The sequence below is a fragment of the Moschus berezovskii genome, chromosome 16, assembly GCF_049115385.1.
Source record: "Moschus berezovskii isolate FMDL1 chromosome 16, NW_MosBer_1.0, whole genome shotgun sequence".
Classification (NCBI taxonomy): domain Eukaryota; kingdom Metazoa; phylum Chordata; class Mammalia; order Artiodactyla; family Moschidae; genus Moschus; species Moschus berezovskii.
The window spans coordinates 61,620,851-61,640,763 of NC_142475.1; the positions used below are offsets into that span (position 1 = coordinate 61,620,851).

A 19,913-nucleotide genomic window follows, 5' to 3' on the forward strand; every position below is an offset into this window, starting at 1 on the left:
CCCCATGAGGGTAGATATTTTATATGAGTAGCATTCTATTTTATGCATATACTTCTGTGCTTTGCTCTTTTTTCTTCTTTTAATGTTTTTGGTGGCTCTGCACAGCTTGCCGGATCTCAGTTTCTCTATCGGGGTGGAACCTGCTCCCCCTGCATTGGAAGCACAGGGTCTTGACCACTGGACCGTCAGGGCAGTCTCTGTACTTTGCTCTTTAAACTTAATATTCACAGTCAACAGATGTTTTTTGAGATGTTAATTGAGCTCCTAGTGTGTGCCAGGCGTTGCTCTAGTGGCTGGGGTTAAACAGACAAGTGAGCAGACCAGATCCGCATGCCTGTTACCCTGGTGCTTCCGCCTTATTCATAGAGATTCACCATAAACACAGGACAGATTCTGTCAGGAGGTAATTAATGTCATAGAACAAAAATAGGATTAAAGAAGGTTGGGATTGTTAATTTATAAAATATTGTCTCGTGTTGCTACCATCTTTCTATGTACATATATGCTCTGTACTAAGTCGCTTCAGTCACGTCCGACTCTTTGAGGCCCCATGGGCTAAAGCCCGCCAGGCTCCTCTGTCCATGGGATTTTCCAGTCAGTAATACTGGAGTGGGTTGCCATGCCATTCTCCAGGAGATCTTCCTGACCCAGGGATTGAACCCACATCTCTTTTATTTCCTGCGTTGGCAGGTGTGTTCTTTACCACTATCACTCTGTGTACCTAGGGTTTCTTATTATCCCTGATATCAATAGATTATAATTTATTGAAAACCTTAGAAATTTAAACTTTAATCTGGAGAGGACTTATAAGTCATTGAGAGCAGACCCTTCATTTTCAAAGTGAGGAAACAAATCCAGAGAAATGAAATGACTTGTTCAAAATTATCCAGCCCCTAAGTGGCAACGCAGAAATTGTAATTTTAAATTGTAATTAAATTGGTTTTCATTAATTCTAAAGACAGTTCTTTCAAATTCAACTATGCTCTTTCCCTGTTGCGGGAAATTTGTTTCTGGTTTTTATTATACATAATGCTAGTACGGGCAGCTGTATGCAAGTACTACCTTAATGAAGGTAGTAGGTTAATTAATAATTAAAAATAATAACAAACAAGGACTTCCTTGGTGGCTCAATCAGTAAAGAATCTGCCTGGAATGCAGGAGACGTGGGTTCGATCCCTGGGTCAGAAAGATCCCCTGGAGAAGGAAATGGCAACCTCCTCCAGTTTTCTTGCCTGGGAAATCCCATGGACAGAAGAACCTGGTGGGCTGTAGTTCATGGGGTCACAAAGCCAGACATGACTTAACAACTAAACCATCACCACCTTTGCCAGGCACTGCCGTAACTGCTTTACTTGAGATAACATCATTCTGATACTTTCCTAGTTTTTCCTGATACTTTCCTAGTTTTTACAGATGAGAGAATGAAGGGAAGAAATCAGACTCTTGAGTACAGGGTCTGAGCTCTCAGCCACTGTGACATACAGCCTTCTGAGTCTGAATACGAAAACCACAAATCTCAAAACCCAAAATAAATAATCTGTAACATATAATTGTTTTAACCACTTAAGAGTTTACCAAGACCAGGGATGTCTTATTTTGTGTGTGTGTGTAAGTAATTTTATTATCCTCATTAATTTGGTAGAGATAAATCATATTGAAATAAGCAAAATCACATATATTTTATAAGGCAATGAAATGATCTGAGAGCAGATCTATTCTACTCTATATTCCCATCTATAAATAGAAAATAGCTATTATTACCATCTATAAATAGAGAATAACCAAATCCACAGAGTTTCATATTTATTACCTATGTCTTAGATTTAGTTGTATGTCACTGCTGTTTTTGGAGTAAAAAGTGGTTGACTATGGAGGCTCTCCTGTTCCATCTATTATTTTAGTTAACCCTGACAATAGCAGTGAATTAGGTGGTTATTGTGCCTATTAAAGATGAGCAGTTTAGGCACTTCCTTGGCTGTCCAGTGGTTAAGCCTTTACCTTCCAACGCAGAAGGTACAGGCTTGATCTTTGGTCAGGCAGCTAAGATCTCACATGCCTCATGGTCAAAAAACAAAAACATAGAACAGAAGCAATGTGACAAATTCCGTAAAGACTTTAAAGAAAAAATGGTCCACATAAAAAAAGAAATCTTAAAAAAAAGTTGAGTCATCTAGTATTTTAGATGAAGCTTGGACATTGAGAGATTAAGTTAATATTTGTAGAAAGAAAGGGGCAAGTAGGAAGCAAGGAAGTTTGAGTGACTCATGCATGTCAAGAGCTCTAGGACCTGGGGTCTAATCTTGGCTTCTTCTCTTAGTAACTTTGTGACCTCCAGCAAAATATTTAACGTTTTTTTTTGTACCTCACCGGAATTTTGTTATCTGGAAAGTGGAAGCAATAAAATCTTTCTCTTGATGTTGTTATAAGGATTGAATTAGAAAATGAGTGGAAATTAGCCAAAATGAAACCATTGATCAGAGGTATTAGCGGTAATAGTTGCTTCTGTCATTACCATATTTTAATCCAAACTCCTTTGTCTTTCCTCTAACCATGATATTTCTGGAAGACACATACAAAAATCTTCTTTTTTAGAACTCAATTTTCTTGCCTAGAAAATTCCATGGACAGAGGAGCTTGGCGGGTTAGTCTGTGCGGTTGCAAAGAGTCAGACACGACTGAGCATGCACATGTACAGTAGTTGATTTACAATGTTGTGTTAGTTTCAGGTGTATAGTACAGTGATTCAGTTATGTGTGTGTATTGTTTTTTAGGTTCTTTTCCATTATAGGTTATTACAAGATAGTGAATATAGTTCCTTGTGAAAGGTAAGTCGCTCAGTCGTGTCTGACTCTTTGTGACCCCATGGACTATATACAGTTTATGGAATTCTCCAGGCCACAATACTGGAGTGGGTAGCCTTTCCCTTCTCCAGGGCATCTTCCCAACCCAGGGATCGAACCCAGGTCTCCCGCATTGCGGGCAGATTCTTTACCAGCTGAGCCGCCAGGGAAGCTTAAGAATACTGGAATGGGTAGCCTATCCCTTCTCCAGCAGATCTTCCTGACCCAGGGATTGAACCGGGGTCTCCTGCATTGCAGGTGGATTCTTTACCAACTGAGCTATCAGGGAATCCCATAGTTTCTTATAGTTACTACTTACAGGTAGGTCTTTGTTGTTTATATATTGTATCTATAGTAGTGCGTATCTGTTAATCCCACACTCCTAATTTATCCCACCCGCCTTCTCTTTTGGTAACTGTAAGTTCACACAAAATCTTATTTAAATGGCATTGATAAAATTAGTGATCCTTGACACAATTAGGGATTCTCTTTTTTTTAATTTTTAAAATCTTTTTATTTTATTTTGGAGTATAGTGGATTAACAGTGTTGTGATAGTTGTAACCAGCAAGGGATTCTCTTCCTTTATAGCTTCCTTTGCCTCTGGTGGGGTGCCATATAAGGTGGGGGAACAGCAGAGCAACCCCTCTTTGGGTTTCTGGGTCACAGCGGCCTGGGTCACAGTGAGGCCTGGGAATGGATGGTTCACCCAGCCCTTCCTCTCCCTGCCATCCCTCTGGATCTGACTTTAAAACATCTTAGCCCCACCTTCCGTGACCCCTTCCTATGCCTGTGCATCTTCACAAGGTGACCCGGCTGCTGTGGGGGTGGGCAGGTGGGTCAGACCATGGGTGACCTGGAACACTGAGGGGTCCTTTTGGAGGGGGGTCTCCTTCTCCAGGTCGGCAGGGGGAAATCTTTTCTTGTGGAGGCTGTGACGTTTGAGCTGAAAATGCCAAGAGGTTCTTGAACCACACAAGGGGACTGAGAGAACTGTTTGTGAGAAAGGCCGGCATCGCCTTCCGTGTCCTCGTAGACTTTTCTGTAGCCAGCTTTTCTTTAAGTGGGGCACAGGCTTTGACCCACAGACTGCTTACGACATCAGTCAACTCCATGGACCAGCCCATCCCTCTTGGGAAAAGCCTGGCCATAGAACAGGGTTTGGGAAGGAGACGTGAAGACGTACAAAGTCTCTGCTTTTCTTCTTTTTACGTTCAAGTCTTGGCAAGAAGACGTGCTCTTTATTTCTGTCGCCTGTATCAGTAGCACACTCCCGAAATGAACTCCTTGATGTCGTCCTGGCTTCATCATACTTGAGCTTTCCCGGCTGCAAACAATTTTGCTTCTAGTTGATGGGGACTCTAATGACTACAGGTGGTGAATGGGCGGTGGGGAGTAGAGTTCTGCAGAAATACAGCTTGAAAGCAATACAAACACAGAGCAGAAACGGGGAGGCTGGTGAAGGGCAGGGCTGTATTACAGCACGTTGCCTTTGTTGACACTGAAGAAACCAACCCTTTACCGTAACACTGGGAAACTTGTTAAATGCTTTGTGGTGTGCCGCAGGGTCCCGCAGGTATGTATTATAGAGCCTTTAACAACAAGGTGCTGAAGAACCTTTGTTAAGGAAAGATGACCAAGGTAGATCCTGAGATGAAACACAGCAGATGACAATTCAAAATATGAACCATGTTTATATAAATCAATGTATTTTCTTTACATAGATACAGACATAGTAAAAACATCTGGAAATGTGTGCACATGGTATGGGAGGTTAGCTCATGGGGTATTTATAGTTTCTTCCTTTTGCTCCTCTGAATTTTCAAAATTTTTTTGCAATCAACATGTAAATATTATTCATATAGTCAGAGTAAAAGAAAGGTAGAGGAGGCCAGAAACCTCTTTTTTTTTTAACTCAAATTTTAACCCCCCAAATCATTCCACGTATTTATCGAGGTCCCCTAGGAGCTGGGTGGGCACAGTGACAGGTGTAGGAGTGGGCAGGGTAGCCTTGGCCTCTGCCTTCACTGAGCTGACACTGTGTTGAAAGTCTTTTTTTTTTTAATTTAAAATATTTTTTTAAGCTCAAAAATAAAAAAGTTACAGGTTGTGGTGAGTGCTAGAAGAGGGGCGGGGAAAGCCAGTGACATACGAGGGAATTTGGAAGGGAAGGTCGACTTTAGGAAGCAATGGAGGGACCGCTTTGAGGAGTGACTCTAGAGGAGGCTGAGACGCAGCTACATGGCAAGTGTATTCAGGGCGTGGGGAGGGGCCGGCAGATGCTGCCTTCCTGCGCGTCACTCGGGCCTGGTGAAACTTGAACTGCAGATGCCCACGTATGAGCACTGTGTTTCACTTGGAAATGTGAGGAGGCTCAGGGATACACCTTGTAACTCTGGGGGCATATGGCATACGGACACCTTTATGGCCTCTGAGAGATCGGTTAACGTCTTGCTAAATCACAGGAACGTATTGGGTTTGAACTGTTGAGTCTGTTCTTCGGTTCTGTTTGAGGAGCAGCTCTGATGTCATCCTTCACGCTGGATAGGCTTTGAGCCCTGCTCAGAGATTCCCAGGCCTCCTTCCCAATCCTCTTTTGCATTCACTAAACTCACACGGTGGGTGGATGCTCGTCTCTGCAAGGCATGACCCTTGAGTCTTCATTCTCAGCCTGGGCTGTGGTGCAAATATCTGGGAAGGTGCCTCTTTGTTTAGGGATTCAGTATTCACTGATTCCTCAAAGAGGAGGAGGAGAGCACTTGAGAAAAGTCCCTGAAAGTTAGATTAAGGACAAAGACTCGATAGAGAGTCAACAAAAGCTATAATCTAGGTGCTTTTACTGGATGGTATATTTGAGTTAACAGTGGCAGCAGCTATTCATGGAATCCTCTCTAAGAGCCATTGGGCCATACAAATCAAGAACCATAGCAATGTTTAGGTCCTTTGACCCATCGATTAAAATCCATGTAACTTATGCTAAGGTCATCTTTTTTTTTTAGTGGGGAGAAACCAAGAAAACGGTGATGTCTATTCTATAATAGCAGTAATAGTAATGACAGAGTACTTTGGGGTTTTGAACTCATTTTCCTGTTGTTGTTGATCAGTCCCTCAGTCATGCCCGACTCTTTGTAACCCCACGGACTGCAGCACGCCAGGCTTCCCTGTCCTTCACCATCTCCCGGAGCTTGCTCAAATTCATGTCCATTGAGTAAGTGATGCCATCCAACCATCTCGTTCTCTGTCACCCCTTTCTCCTCTCGCCTTCAATCTTTCCCAGCATCAGGGTCTTTTGCAGTGAGTCGGCTCTTGGCATCAGGTGGCCAAAGTGTTGGAACTTCAGCTTCAGCATCAGTCCTTCCAATGAATATTCAGGGTTGGTTTCCTTTAGGATGGACTGGTTTGGTCTTTCAGTCCAAGGAGATTTTCCTATACAACATTTATAAGAGCATCAAAACATTCCTGTGAGTACGTTTTTATGTCCATTTCACAGAAGGGAAATGGAAGGTTAGAGAGAGGGTGAGTGCCCTGCTTCACTCTGGCAGATTCAGGCTGTGAACTCTAGCACATGCACTGTCACCTGTAGGTATGCTCAGAAACTGAGGAAATTGCTGGGAGTCCAGGAGGCAGAGGGAAGGAACCAAGACTGAAAATAATTATTGAACTTAATATAGGCTTAATTCTGTCCCAAGTACTGAACAAATTTTATCTAAACTAATTTTTAGAACAAACTGTGAGGAAACTGAAGTTCTGAGATTAACCTGTGAAGGTTGTAGGACAGGTGTCAAATCCTGGCGGGGCCAAATCCACAGCTCCCTGGTGCTTTTAGCTCTGCTTTATTGCCTAGTGGTTCACAAGAATGCATTGCTCCAAGAGGGAATAATGAATGAAGGAGTGAAGGGATGAGATGGGTTAGGCCATAGAGAACTGTTGTTGTTGTTCAGTTACCAGGTCATGTCCAGCTCTTTGCGACTCCATGAAATTGCAGCACGCCAGGCTTCCCTGTCCTTCACCGTCTGCTGGAATTTGCTCAGACCTGTGTCCGTTGAGTCGGTGATGCCATCCAACCATCTTATTCTCTGTCACCCCCTTCTCCTCCTGTCCTCAATCTTTCCCAGCATCAGGGTCTTTTCCATTGAGTCTGCTCTTTGCATCAGGTGGCCAAAGTATTGGAGTTTCAGCTTCAGCATCAGTCCTTCCAATGAAAATTCAGGACTGGTCTCCTTTAGGATAGACTGGTTGGATCTCCTTGCAGTCCAAGGGACTCTCAAGAGTCTTCTCCACACCACAGTTCGAAAACATCAATTCTTTGATGCCCAGCCTTCTTTATGGTCCAACTCTCACATCCATTCATGACTACTGGAAAAATCGTAGCTTTGACTATACAGACCTTGTCAACGAAGTAATGTCTCTACTTTTTAATACACTGTTTAGGTTTGCCATAGAGAGTAGACATTAGGATTCCATGGTCAATAAATTCTTTTCGACAGCTCTGTAATTTCCACATGCAATAGGGTTGCCTAAGCATCTCCCATGAGAGTTGCAGCTTTCCTGGCCCTTGAGGCTACACTTTTCCAATACCCTTCACCTAAAGGCTCCCTTTCCTCGCTCAACTCATCCCTTGCAAAATGCCCAGAGTCAAATGAGTCCAGGGTGAACCAGGCATGCAGCGTGTGGACCTTTAGCAACTGAAAAGAAGCAGAGCTATTTCAACATGATGAAATATTCTGCAGCCTTAAAGTGATAAATGTGCCTGGAAAAATAGGAAAAGATATTAGAAGGTAGTTGCACATATCTGAAGATACCAACTGAAGCAGTGTTCATTTAAATGGATAAAGGTTGGAAGAGAATAGGAATGAAACTGGAAAGGTTTTGTGATCGGATGGGGTCACTGTCAGATTAATCTGTGAAGCTAGGAACCGCAGGGTCATGACCCACAGCTTCTGCTTTTTCTTCCTCTAAATTCCACTAGTCGCAAACATGTAGATTCTATAATACATCAGTAAATATCTCAATTCTGGTGTCCATTCTTTCTCTCCACTGCCAGTCTCCTAGAACAGGCTCTTACTGTGTCTCACCTGGGCCTCACAACAGCTTCTCTGGTCTGCTGGTCTCCACTCTCTCTCCCACTCTAGATAATATTGGACACTGGTCAGAGTGATCTTGATATAAAACACATCTGATTATGTCTCTCCCTTGCCTAGAAGCTTTTATTTACTGGTGGTTGCCTTCAGGAGGCAAGTTCAGACTCCTTAGGATGGTGTTTGAGGAGATCCTTTCCCATCACCCAGTCTTCCCCCCAAGCGTGTCATGACCTCTCCTTCCTCTGGCCATGTGACTTTTCTTCTTGGCCCTTCCCCCATCTCTTCAAGACCAAGCTCATCCTCTCTGAAGCCTTCACAGCCACTCCAGGGAGGGTTAGTTGCTCCACCCTCCAAAATTACAACGAATCATGCCGTGTTGTAATTGTGGGGTTACAGCCCTTCCCTTTACAGAATTTTGAGCCCTTCCAGGACAGGAACCACATGACTTACTGACTTCACCCTAAACCCTCAACATGGTGCCTGGGACACAGTAGAGGGGCAAAACTGTGTTGATTGAATGACTCAGTGACTGAATTTGTAAAAAGCAAAAGAGGAAATGCAAGTCAAGGGCTTTTAGTACAGTGCCTGACACATATACTAAGGATTAAAAAAAAAAAATGCTAACAAGCCACTATGGTTAAATCATCATTAGAGCCTAGTGCTTTTATGTAAACATCATTTTTGCATCCTCTTTTTTTTCAACCTGAGACTTTGACCACAGCTGAAATGTGATTACATTTATGCAGAAGGATGAAGAAGGGATCGTGGAAGAGTAAATTCATTACTTCTCCTAGGCTTTTGTTTTCTGTCCCCTCTTTCAGGACCTCCCACATGGGATAGTGGCAGAGCTTACACAGGTCAGGAACAGGTGTAGGGCTGATAAGGAGAAAGGTGTCTCTGAAAACAGCAATCTATCCTCCTCATGGGACTCATCCTCTATTTTACAGTTATCACTCATCAAATGGATTGTTTTCTTTGCTGGTCTGTGGACAGGGAGGCCTGGCGTGCTGTGATTCATGGGGTCGCGGAGAGTCGGACACGACTGAGCGACTGAACTGAACTGAACTGAAGCTCCTCCAGGCCAGCATCATGGCTATGTCACTTTCCAGAAATAAAATTCGGGCCAATGAATGACAGTTGATGGGCATCAGATTTCTGATCAGTGTAAAAGAAGAAGCTCCTAGGACTTCCCTCGTGGTCTAGTGGTCCCTGCTTCCACTGCAGGGGTGAGGGTTCAGTCCCCATTTGAGAAAATTCTACATGCTGTGGAGTGAGGCCAAAATAATTAATTAAAAAAAGAGGCTCCTCACAATTAGAGGATAATGAGCTCCACATAATTGGAGATACTTGAGCTAAACTGGATGTTCACGTGTTGAGGATATTACAGACAAGATTCCTCCTGCTCTCCATGGGAGACTCGGTTCCAGGTGTGTGGTTGTTGGCAGCTCGTATCTAAGGGACTGAGCGAGTGTAAGAACTCTTTCTCTGGTTCAAAGAGAGGACAGTGGGTCAATATGGACCAGAGTTATTTAACAGTAGATGTCCGTGTATCTGACAAATGGATCAGAGTTCTTGGATTGTGGAGATTGTTCTGTTAGCATCAGTTCAGTTCAGTCACTCAGTTGTGTCCGACTCTCCACGACCCCATGAATCACAGCACGCCATGCCCCCCTATCCATCACCAACTCCCGGAGTCCACTCAAACTCATGTCCACAGAGTCGGTGATGCCATCCATCCATCTCATCCTCGGTCGTCCCCTTCTCCTCCCGCCCCCAAACTTTCCCAGCATCAGAGTCTTTTCCAGTGAGTCAACTCTGTTAGCATCAGTGTTTGCAAAACATCAGCGCCCTGTGTTCCATTGAAATTGATGAAGATTATAATGGATACAGTGTAAGACCCCCAAATCATCCTTAAGTATGATAATTAGGGTAAAAGTCTGAGGCCTAGGGCTCTTGCCCTTAGTGTGTGCCTTGATAAAGCCACCTACTCTCTCCATGACGCTCTTAACCACATTTCTTTGTAATATGGCCAATATCACTTGGTCTTCATGTAACTCAAGAGCAAGACAGAAAACTACATAAGGTTAAGTGCTGCCTTCTATATCTGGGGCAAGGAGTGTTTGCTTGGCTACCTATGGTAAAGCCCAGATCACTACTGGGATCTTACCTATTAGACTAGAACAAGGGTTCATAATCAGGGTTTCATAGATAGGCTTCCTGGATCCAAAAATCTCCTGAAATTGTGTGCAGTTTGTGTGCCTGTACGCATTTCCCTGGAGAGAAAAGTGCATACTTTTATAGGATTTTCAATAGGGATCTTGACCTCAAAATGTTTAGAACCATTTACCTTCATAGTTACTATCAGCTTAGCAGTCAGATGGAAAATATCCCTGGGAGATGTGATCATTATTTACACTCTGGCATTAATGAAAAAAATCTGAGAGCTTCATAATGGGATTAGGATGAGCTAGCTAGATGGGATGTTCTTGTTTTCTAAGTAGTGAAGTGAGTGAGTGAAGTCGCCCCGTCGTGTCCGACTCTTTGCGACCCTGTAGACTGTAGCCCATGAGGCTCCTCCGTCCATGGGATTCTCCAGGCAAGAATACTGGAGTGGGTTGCCATTTCCTTCTCCAGGGGATCTTCCTGAGGGAACATTTATGTTCAGAGTGAAAGGGGAATTTGGGGAAAATGAAGAAGCTGCGCTCTCTACCACATCCAACTTCTCTGTCCATCAGATAGCCTTACTCAGGCCAGACCCCAGAACAGAGTCTCATTTATCTGAAAGTGCTATGTGTAGCACCATGCAAGCCTCAAGCGGCGCCTGATTTCTGTTCTCAGACTGATTATTTAACACCTCCCAAGGGCGTCTCCACGATATCATCGCAGGCGATAACGGTGTACCTCTCGGCTCTGGGGAGCCTGCCAAGCGCATCTGCAGTATCTGGGAGTTGGAGACTCAATCAGCACCTGGCGGAGAGGGAAAGGCGTGCCCGACTTTGATGGGTTCAGCAGAGTCCAGATCTGCGAGTCTCGAGTTTCTGCCATTTCTGAGCTTACTGACCTGAGGCAGGTCACTGTCACCTCTGAGCCTCGGTTTTTCCATCTGTAAAATGAGAAGGCTGCAAGACGCGGGTCCACCCAGAAGCCATCTCGGCCTTTAAGGTTCTGCCCCTTTAAGGAGGGCGGGGTAGCGGAGAAGGTAGCCGCGCCCCCTTCCTCTCCTCGCGGAGCCCTCCAGACCACCTGTCTCCGGCCTCGCCCCGCCCCCCAGGGGAGGGGCGGGAGCGAAGGGGGCGGGGAAGGAAGACTGGGTTTACCTTGCGGGGCGGGCGCGCGGCGCATGCGCACGGCCGGACAGGTCCGCGGCGCCCTCACTTCCTGGCATTCCCCCTTCCCCCTCCTCGCCGTTACCCTGTACATCCGGGTCATTTGCCCTCCCCGCTCGGAGGAGCCGCCGCCGCCGCCGCCTGGCTCGTCGCGGCTCTGCCACAGGGGCAGGTGCGGAGGGGCTCCCGGTCCGGCAGCCGCCGCCGTTGCCCCGCTCCGGGCCCGGGGCTCCCCCTAGCGCCGCTGAGGAGCCGCCGCCGCGGCTCGAGGAGGGCGGAGGAACGGGGCTGAGAGCGCGCCTGGAGGCTCGCGCGCAGGGTGAGTGGTCTATTTTTTCCCCCTTTTCCCCGCTTTCCTCACACCCCTGGCTCGCCTGCTCCGCGACCCCATTTTGGCGGAGAGGCGGGCGCGGTGGGGCCGGCGCGGGGCTTCCTCATGCCCCCCACCGCCGCCGCCGGGGGCCCGGCCCGGCGCCCACCCCCGGCGCTGCGGCGGCGTCTCCGCGGGCGCCCCGGGCCCTTCCTCGGCGCCCGGGCCGCGCGGCGCTCATTCATTCGGCTCTGCCTCTCGCCGCCCCTGCTTCCTTCCCCTCGCGCCTCCCCGCGCGTGCTCGCCGCCTCCGCCCGTGACCTTTGGCTCCTGGGCGCTTTCCGCCCCCACGTCGATGGTCGCCCCCCGACCCGGAGCTCCCACCTCCCTTTGCTCCCAGCGGCCGCCTTCGCTCCCTCCTTCCCTCCGGGTGCCGGTCCCCGGATCCACACCCCCTTCTCCCTCGGACTCCGCCACGCCTCGCCCGGACACGCGGCCCTACTGGTCACCTGCCGTGAAGTTGGTGCCCCGACCTCTTTCACTTGTGCCACAAGACCGTCCGACTCAGGTGCTGCGTGGACCTCTGATCCTTTAAAGTCCCGGTTCTCAGTCCTAGGGTGTGGTCTTAGCTGTGCTTCCAAAACACACGTTTCTACTATAATTATCCAAATGCATGACTGTCAAACTGTAGTGGAAGTGTGTGTGTGTGTGTGTGTTGTCCTCTTGATTATTCTGGGTCACACCAAATATCTCTCTCTTTTTTCCCCCTGGAAGAGTGTGCGATTGATTGCTCTGAATGTAAAATTTGGCCGAAGATTGTTACTCTTTCAACTCCTCCACATTCCTTCTCCCGCTGTTCTATGACTAATTTGCAACATTACCTGTTAATACTGTTTGTTGGTGAGGCTTCTTCTTGGCTCATCTGTCACCAGCAGTTACTGAATGTCCCCCAGTGAGCGGAATACTGATGAAATAATTGCCTGAATTCTTGCACTGCTACAAAATGCCGTTCTGGAGAAGACAAACATTTGGGACATTTGTTTCCACTTTTTCTCTCCCCCCCCCCCCCGTAAATTTATTGAGTTTGAAATCTTTTTACTCCATGTGTAATGTGGAGAATGTGTATCAGTTGTGTGTTCCTGTAGTCTTGCCATTTGGAAGACTGGCATTCCAGAGGAGTGTTTTCTATAGCTCAAGGAATTTCAGTCACTTGGTTGTTCAGAGACTTATTGCAGATCATTTTAGGCTAACGTATCAAGAAAAATAAACTGATCCTTTTAATTCTTTAATTATACTTAATAATAGAAACAGAAGATCTGTGTCTGGAACAACTTGGTAATCGGGGCTTATTTGATAGCCTGCTTGTAAAGTGTTGCAGTTAACTAAAACTGCCTGATTCAGCATTCATAAAATGAAATGACAGCAGTTTTTCTAATATGACATTCATAGTTCGTAATAATGAACTCCAAGGAAGGTACTTAGTCCTGAAGTGCACCTTCCTACGTATCAGTTTGATACAATTGCTGTCAATAGCATTTATAACAGCCATTTCTTCTGGAGAGGTAGGTACTAAAAATGTGGTTGGCTGTTCGTCCCCTTTCAGGTTTTGGATGACCACTTTAAGTGCTAAGATTACTTAACTTGGAGTCAAGATTGTATTTTTTTTTTTTGCAGAGCAATTTTGCTGGGTAATATGTATTTTAAATTCTTTAAAACTTTTAACAGTTATGTCGCTACTTGAGAAAACTCTCATTTTGTAAAATGTAGGATAAAAAGTATAAATTCTAGATTATTTGATAATTGCATCAAGGCTAGATTTTTCTTGCCTAAGAAAAAATGGTTGATCAAAGGAAGGCATGATTAGTAAATTGACCCTAATCGCCCAAGCAAAAAATACCGTTTTAGATGCTGAGTAAAACTGAGTGAATGTAATTTATTTCTCATAGATTCCAAGTGACATTTAACAGCAAACTTAAGATTTATTTCTTTGAACTTTCCCCTTCAAATGGGTGAAAAATAGTGTCATTCTTGAGGTTATTTGACTCATTTAAAGTGGTCATTTACCTTTACTTAGTAAGTAATTGAGCAGTAGAGACAGATGCTTATTTCATTTAATCCTAGTCTCCTTGGGGAAAATACTGTACTGTCACTTTTATGAGGTTACTTAACTCATTAACTATTGATGCACTCAACTGTTAGAACATATAATTTGCTCTTTTCACTGTTTAAGGAAAACAAAATTTCGAAATCTTTAATTATATTGTTAGTGGCATGCCCACTGTTACTTTTGGTCTCTCCTTTTCTGTTACTGTAACAGGGCTTAGCACAGTGCCTGCCTGGTGCACAGTGGATATGCAATAAACGTTCTGACTAATTGAATGAATGGCAGGCTTGGAACAGTTAGACTGTAACATCATTTTGTAATTATGTAGCAAAAGTCTTAGAGAAAGATGTTGATTGCTCTCAGATGCAATTTTCTCAGGTAACTTGTACATTTTGAGGATTGCTTTATATAATTATTTTAAACTGCTTTGAAATCTTTGAGGAGAAACTTCAATAGACATATCAGTTTGTGATATACTTAGTTCAGTGAAGGGATATGTTCACTGAAAATGGATATTTGATGTAGGTATCTTGTCAACATTCATGACCAATGGTAATTCAGATAATTTTTTGTATATTTAAAGTTTCTAAAAATTCTTGAGTGTGTGAGCTTATCCTATATTATAATCAGTTCACTAAATAAGGTTAATTTTTCAAGGAGCATTTTTCCATATAGTAGAAAAGTAACGAACCTGATAATGTGGCAGTGTTTACTTAACATTTCAGTGGTGGTGGTGATAATGATGTTAACAGTAACTAACAGGTACCTAGTGTGTGCTACTTGCCAGGCAGTGTTGTAAGACATTTAATCTTTACAACACCCTAATTCTTATAGGTGGTAGTATTACAGACTAGGAAACTAAGGCTGGGTAACTGAAGGGACACAGAGATAGAGGACTGGGTCTGTGCCCTTCATTATTACTCTGTAATCGCGAACACCTCTGTGCCACGTTCTCCATACAACCCTGCAAGGTGTAGGTTAATTCTTGCTGCTGCTGCCGCTAAGTCACTTCAGTCGTGTCCAACTCTGTGCGACCCCATAGACGGCAGCCCACCAGGCTCCCCCGTCCCTGGGATTCTCCAGGCAAGAACACTGGAGTGGGCTGCCATTTCCTTCTCCAATGTGTGAAAGTGAAAAGTGAAAGTGAAGTCGCTCAGTCGTGTCCAACTCTTTGCGACCCCATGGACTGCAGCCTCCCAGGCTCCTCCGTCCATGGGATTTTCCAGGCAAGAGTACTGGAGTGGGTTGCCGTCGCCTCTCCAAGGTTAATTCCTAGTTAATTCTTAAGTAGCATTAGGAAAGTAAGGCTCAAACTGCTTAGGTAACTTGTCCAAGTACTTGCCCAAGTAGGATCAAGAAGGCTGGCATTTCAACGCAGGCCTCTATGACTTGTAGTCTTCACTAAAATTATTTCAAAGTACTAATTTGAGGTCCTGTATTTTATGTTATATATTTAGAAGGCATATTTAAAACAGTGAGTCTCAAACGTTTTCACCTGCCACACAGGATGGATAATGTTCACTCTTCTCTACTGTCTGTGAGCACATGTGTTAACATGTCAGTTGCTCAGTCGTGTCTGACTCTTTTCAACCCCATGGACTACAGCCCCTCAGGCTCCTCTGTCCATGGGAGTCTCCAGCCCACCAGGCTCCTCTGTCCATGGGATTCTCCAGGCAAGAATACTGGAGTGGGTTGCTATTCCCTTCTCCAGGGGATTTTCCTGACTCAGGGATCCAACCCAGGTCTCCTGCACTGCAGGCAGATTCTTTATGGTCTGAGCTACAGTGAGCATGTACAGGATTACAATTTCCTGTCCACTGGCTGTAACTTTACCCCTTTCCCACTCACACAAGTACTGAAATGCAAATGAGTGACATTTGTAAAATTTTTTAAACAAGGAAATCGTTCTTAGAGTTTTGATCCTTTAACTATATGGCATTTCTTGTGACATGCCCCACATCCTGATCATGGTACGTACCATGGGTGAGAATGGCTGTTTTCAAAGACACTGGGTGATTTTATTTCAGTAGAAGACCTACTGAAATAAAGATGTAAGATATAAATGTAAAATGTAAAGATATATTTCTGTAGCTATTTTAGTTTATTTTGAAAAGATGGTGTTCTGGTACTGTTGTATACAGCATTCTGAAGCTTTCAGTCCTGTACAGTCATTTTCTGCCTTGTGAGTAATCTCTACTTGATGTGTTCTAGTTGGTGCATTTTGTCAGCTCTGTGCTAAATCTAAACTGATAGACACCTTTCACTGTGTCTATCTACACTGTGCCCAGAAATCCTTCTCTCAGTCATAAACCGACATGTTCTCAGATAATCCAAATTACACTGAACACTGAGGTCAGTTTCAGAAAACACCAGAAAAAAAAAATGTCATATTCTCAGATATTATTACTTGGGGTTGTTGTTGTTCAGTTGCTGAGTTGTGTCTTACTCTTTGTGGCCCCTTGGACTGCAGCTCGCCAGGCTTCCATGTCCTTCACTATCTCCTGCAGTTTGCTTGGATTCATGTCCATTGGGTTGGTGATACCATTCAACCATCTCATCCTCTGCTATCCCCTTCTCCCCCTGGACTCAGTCTTTCCCAGCATCAGGGTCTTTTTCAGTGAATCGGCTCTTCGCGTCAGGTGGCCAATGTATTGGAGCTTCCAGTCGGTTAGCTCTAACACGATTAAGCTTCAGTCATTCCAATGAATATTCATGGTTGATTTCCTTTAGGATTGACTGATTTGATCTCCTTGCTTTCCAGGGGATTCTCAAGAGTCTTCTCCAGCACCACAATTCCAAAGCATCAATTCTCCAGCACTCAGCTTTCTTTATGGTCCATCTCTCACATCTGTGCAGTGACTACTGGAAAAACCATAATTTTGACTGTATGCCTTTGTTGGCAAAGTGATATCTCTGCTTTTTAATATGCTGTCTAGGTTTGTCATAGTTTTCCTTCCAAAGAACAAGTGTCTTTAATTTTATGCAGCAGTTACCATCTGCAGTGATTTTGGAGCCCAGAAAATTAAAATGTCTGTCACTGTTTGCACTTTTCCCCCTTCTATTTGCCATAAAGTGATGGGACTGGATGCCATGATTTTAGTTTTTTGAATGTTGAGTTTTAACCCAGCTTTTTCACTCTTCTCTTTCACCCTTATCAAGAGGCTCTTTAGTTCCTCTTTGCTTTCTATCATTAGAATGGTATCATCTGCATATCTGAGATTATTGATATTTCTTTTTGCAATCTTGATTCCAGCTTGTGATTCATCCAGCCCAGCATTTCATGTGATGTACTCTGCATATAAGTTAAATAAGCAGGGTAATAATATATAGCCTTGACATACTCTTTTCCCAATTTGGAACCAGTCCGTTGTTCCATGTCTGGTTCTATTACTTCTTGACCTGCATGCAGGTTTCTCAGGAGACAGGTAAGGTGGTCTGATATTCCCATCTCTAAGAATTTTCTGCAGTTTGTTGTGAGCCACACAGTCAAAGTCTTTAGCATAGTGAAGCAGAAGTAGATGTTTTTCTGGAGCTCTCTTGCTTTTTCTGTGATCCAGTGAATGTTGGCAATTTGATCTCTGATTTCTTTGCCTTTTCTAAATCCAGCTTGAACATCGGGCAGTTCTTGGTTCACGTACTGCTAAAGCCTGACTTGAAGGATTTTGAGCATTGCCTTGCTTGCAGTGTGAAATGAGCACAATTGTATGGTAGTTTCAATATTCTTTGGCATTGCCTTTCTTTGGGATTGGAATGTAAACTGACCTTTTTTCAGTCCTGTGGCCACTGCCGAGTTTTCCAAATTCACTGGCATATTGAGTGCAGCACTTTAATAGCATATCTTTTAGGATTTGAAATAGCTTAACTAGAGTTCCATCACCTCCACTAGCTTTGTTTATAGTAATGCTTCCTGTATTTCTATATTTGGGATTATTTATGCCATTTTTCTGTTCTTAATGTGGGTAATGGAGAATTAAAGGCACTAATTTAAGTGAAAACGGAGATTGACTACATCTTGAAGTGGACTTTTTGTCCACAAGTTTGTTGACATGTACTGTTTTTTTTTTCGGCTATGCCACAGGGCTTGTGGGATCTGAGTTCCCCAATCGGGGATCAAACCCAGGCCATCAGCAGTGTGAAAGCCTGGAGTCCTAACCACTGGACGCCAGGAGTTCTTGACTTGTGCTCTTATTGGTAGAGTCTCCGTGTAAAATTTTAGTATGTATGGACAAAAACATGTAAGTCCTGATTTGCTCTTTCCTGATAGTGTTAATATTCTCAGAGTATCTGTAAGATAGGAATAATACTATCTTTGCTACATTCCTCCCAACACTGTTGTGAGATTTTTGTATTTATTTCAGTGCAACATAATAGGGGAGGAAGAATGTAATTTTATGAAGTGATGCATTTTTAAGTTGAATGATCATTAAAATCTTTTTTGTTTTAATATATTTCTTTGACACCTGGCACAATATGTGGTATATGATTGCTATTGATTACTCAAATAGTTATTGAGCACGTAAGCAGGGTTACACAACAGTGAATAAAATGTTAGTGGTCCCTTTTTAACAGAAGAAGCAAAGACAGAGGAGAATAGACAGTATGAATTTAGCAGGTACCTAATCTTATGAGCCAGGATAAGCACCCATCTTGTAATGTCATCTAAACTGAGATCTGGGGAGTGGACCATTAGTCAGTCTGGCAGAAGGAGAAATGCATGGACATAGGAAGGAGAGGCCAAAGCCTGGAGATGAGGAAAAGCCTGTGCATCTTAGGAACAGTTACTGGTTCTGTGTGGCCGTACTGCAGGGAATGAGGGAGATGTGGGAAAGAGGTGGACAGGAAGCGCGCTGTGAGGCTGGCTGGCTGAGTCATGTTAACAGGTTCAGGGCAGTTTGGACCAAAGGCCACGGGAAGCCATTATAGGACTTTCAAGGGGGTGAGAAATACTCATTTATCTTTTCAAAAGGTTGTTCTCAAAGCTTTTGGAGAATGGATTTAAGGTAAAGTAAGACTGAATACAGTTGAGCAAGTTCAACTTTTGCTAAAGTCCATGAGAGAACTGATAGTAATCAGTGCTCAAGTACTGACAGTGGATGGTCTGGCAATACAGGGTTTATAGATGTGGGCGCCCATAACTTTGTGTCCAGTGGTAAAGTAGAGGATGAGTTTCCCCAGAGGGCTCTCCACCTCTTTTTCATGTAAAGTTGAGATGTTATGGAGCTAAGGCAATCCAGATATATTCTCAAACAAGCATTTTCAGTTGACTCCCCATCTTGTTAGTCATTGAGTATGAACTGACCCACCCCAAAGTAGATGTATCAGATTGGAAATCATGAAGCCTCCCTGAGTCAGACTTTCAGTTTCCACAGGAGCCCAGTAGCCAACTGCTTAACAAAAGCAGTTGGCCTGATCGCTGTGTCAGGGAGGCAGAAGAGTCCATCCTCCCAGGGGCACTTCCAGGTGGCCCTGTATCAGAGGCTCCAGTCAGTAAAATTGTGAGTCACAGAGACTTGTCACCAGAAATGGTTCTTAGGGCTGTGGAGCCCCAAAGGTGCTAGCACTTGCCACACAACCCCTCCTGATTGGGAGAGTCCCCTCTGGGACTCACAGGATGGGAAGTTCATCCTATACCGTAGGATGGATGTAGAGGCAACAACAGGAGGGCTTTGAATTGGCCCAGAGAGCCTCGGCCATAAGTCACTTCATTTCCCTTCCCTACTGTAAATGCTGCCCACACCCTACTCGCTGAATCTGGGTGTGGGACGAGATCAGGGAGGGACCACGGGGGTGTCCGTATCCAAGAGAGCCATAAAACTTGAGTCCTTCTCTAAAGCTTCCTGGCCAGCTTCTGAGGGGGATGTGGTGGTCTGTGGGTCAGGGAGACCTCAGCACTATCCCTTATTATTTTCCTCTGTAAAGCAGAAGAGTTTGGGAGGAGGAATAGAGAGGGAGAGAAGGGGGTGTGTGGCGGAGAGCAGCTCTGCACCAGTAGTCAAGGCTCTGCATTCACTTTTGGTCACTCCCTTGTAATTCTGCCAAGGGAACTTCTTTTCGGTCCATCATCCAAAGCCTTTTCAGCAAGGTAGTCTTTACTTACGCAGTCTATTTTAGCTTCGGGGACTCTGGCTCAGCAGTCACAGATATTCACCTGGAGACACAGGACTTGTTTGCCCATTGTCGTGACACATCCTTCCTCTTCCAGCCCAGGGTAGAGTGAGTAACAAGTCAGTCATCATTTCAGTGCCCGATTTCGA

The 19,913-nt window shown here is 44.4% G+C and overlaps 1 protein-coding gene across 9 annotated transcripts in view; it reads left to right on the forward strand.

The window, feature by feature from the left end:
• CYRIB (CYFIP related Rac1 interactor B) overlaps positions 1-19,913 on the forward strand; it is a 148,548-nt gene that overhangs the window by 53,733 nt on the left and 74,902 nt on the right. For 2 of the 9 annotated variants that reach the window (XM_088844863.1, XM_088844862.1), the window contains exon 1: positions 11,437-11,564. The exons of 5 other annotated variants lie outside the window; for them this stretch is intronic. The gene's annotated coding sequence lies outside the window, so the exon portion shown is untranslated. Of the gene's footprint in view, positions 1-11,436; positions 11,565-19,913 lie in introns of those variants that run through there. 2 more of the 9 variants (XM_088844866.1, XM_088844868.1) reach the window with 2 other exon arrangements.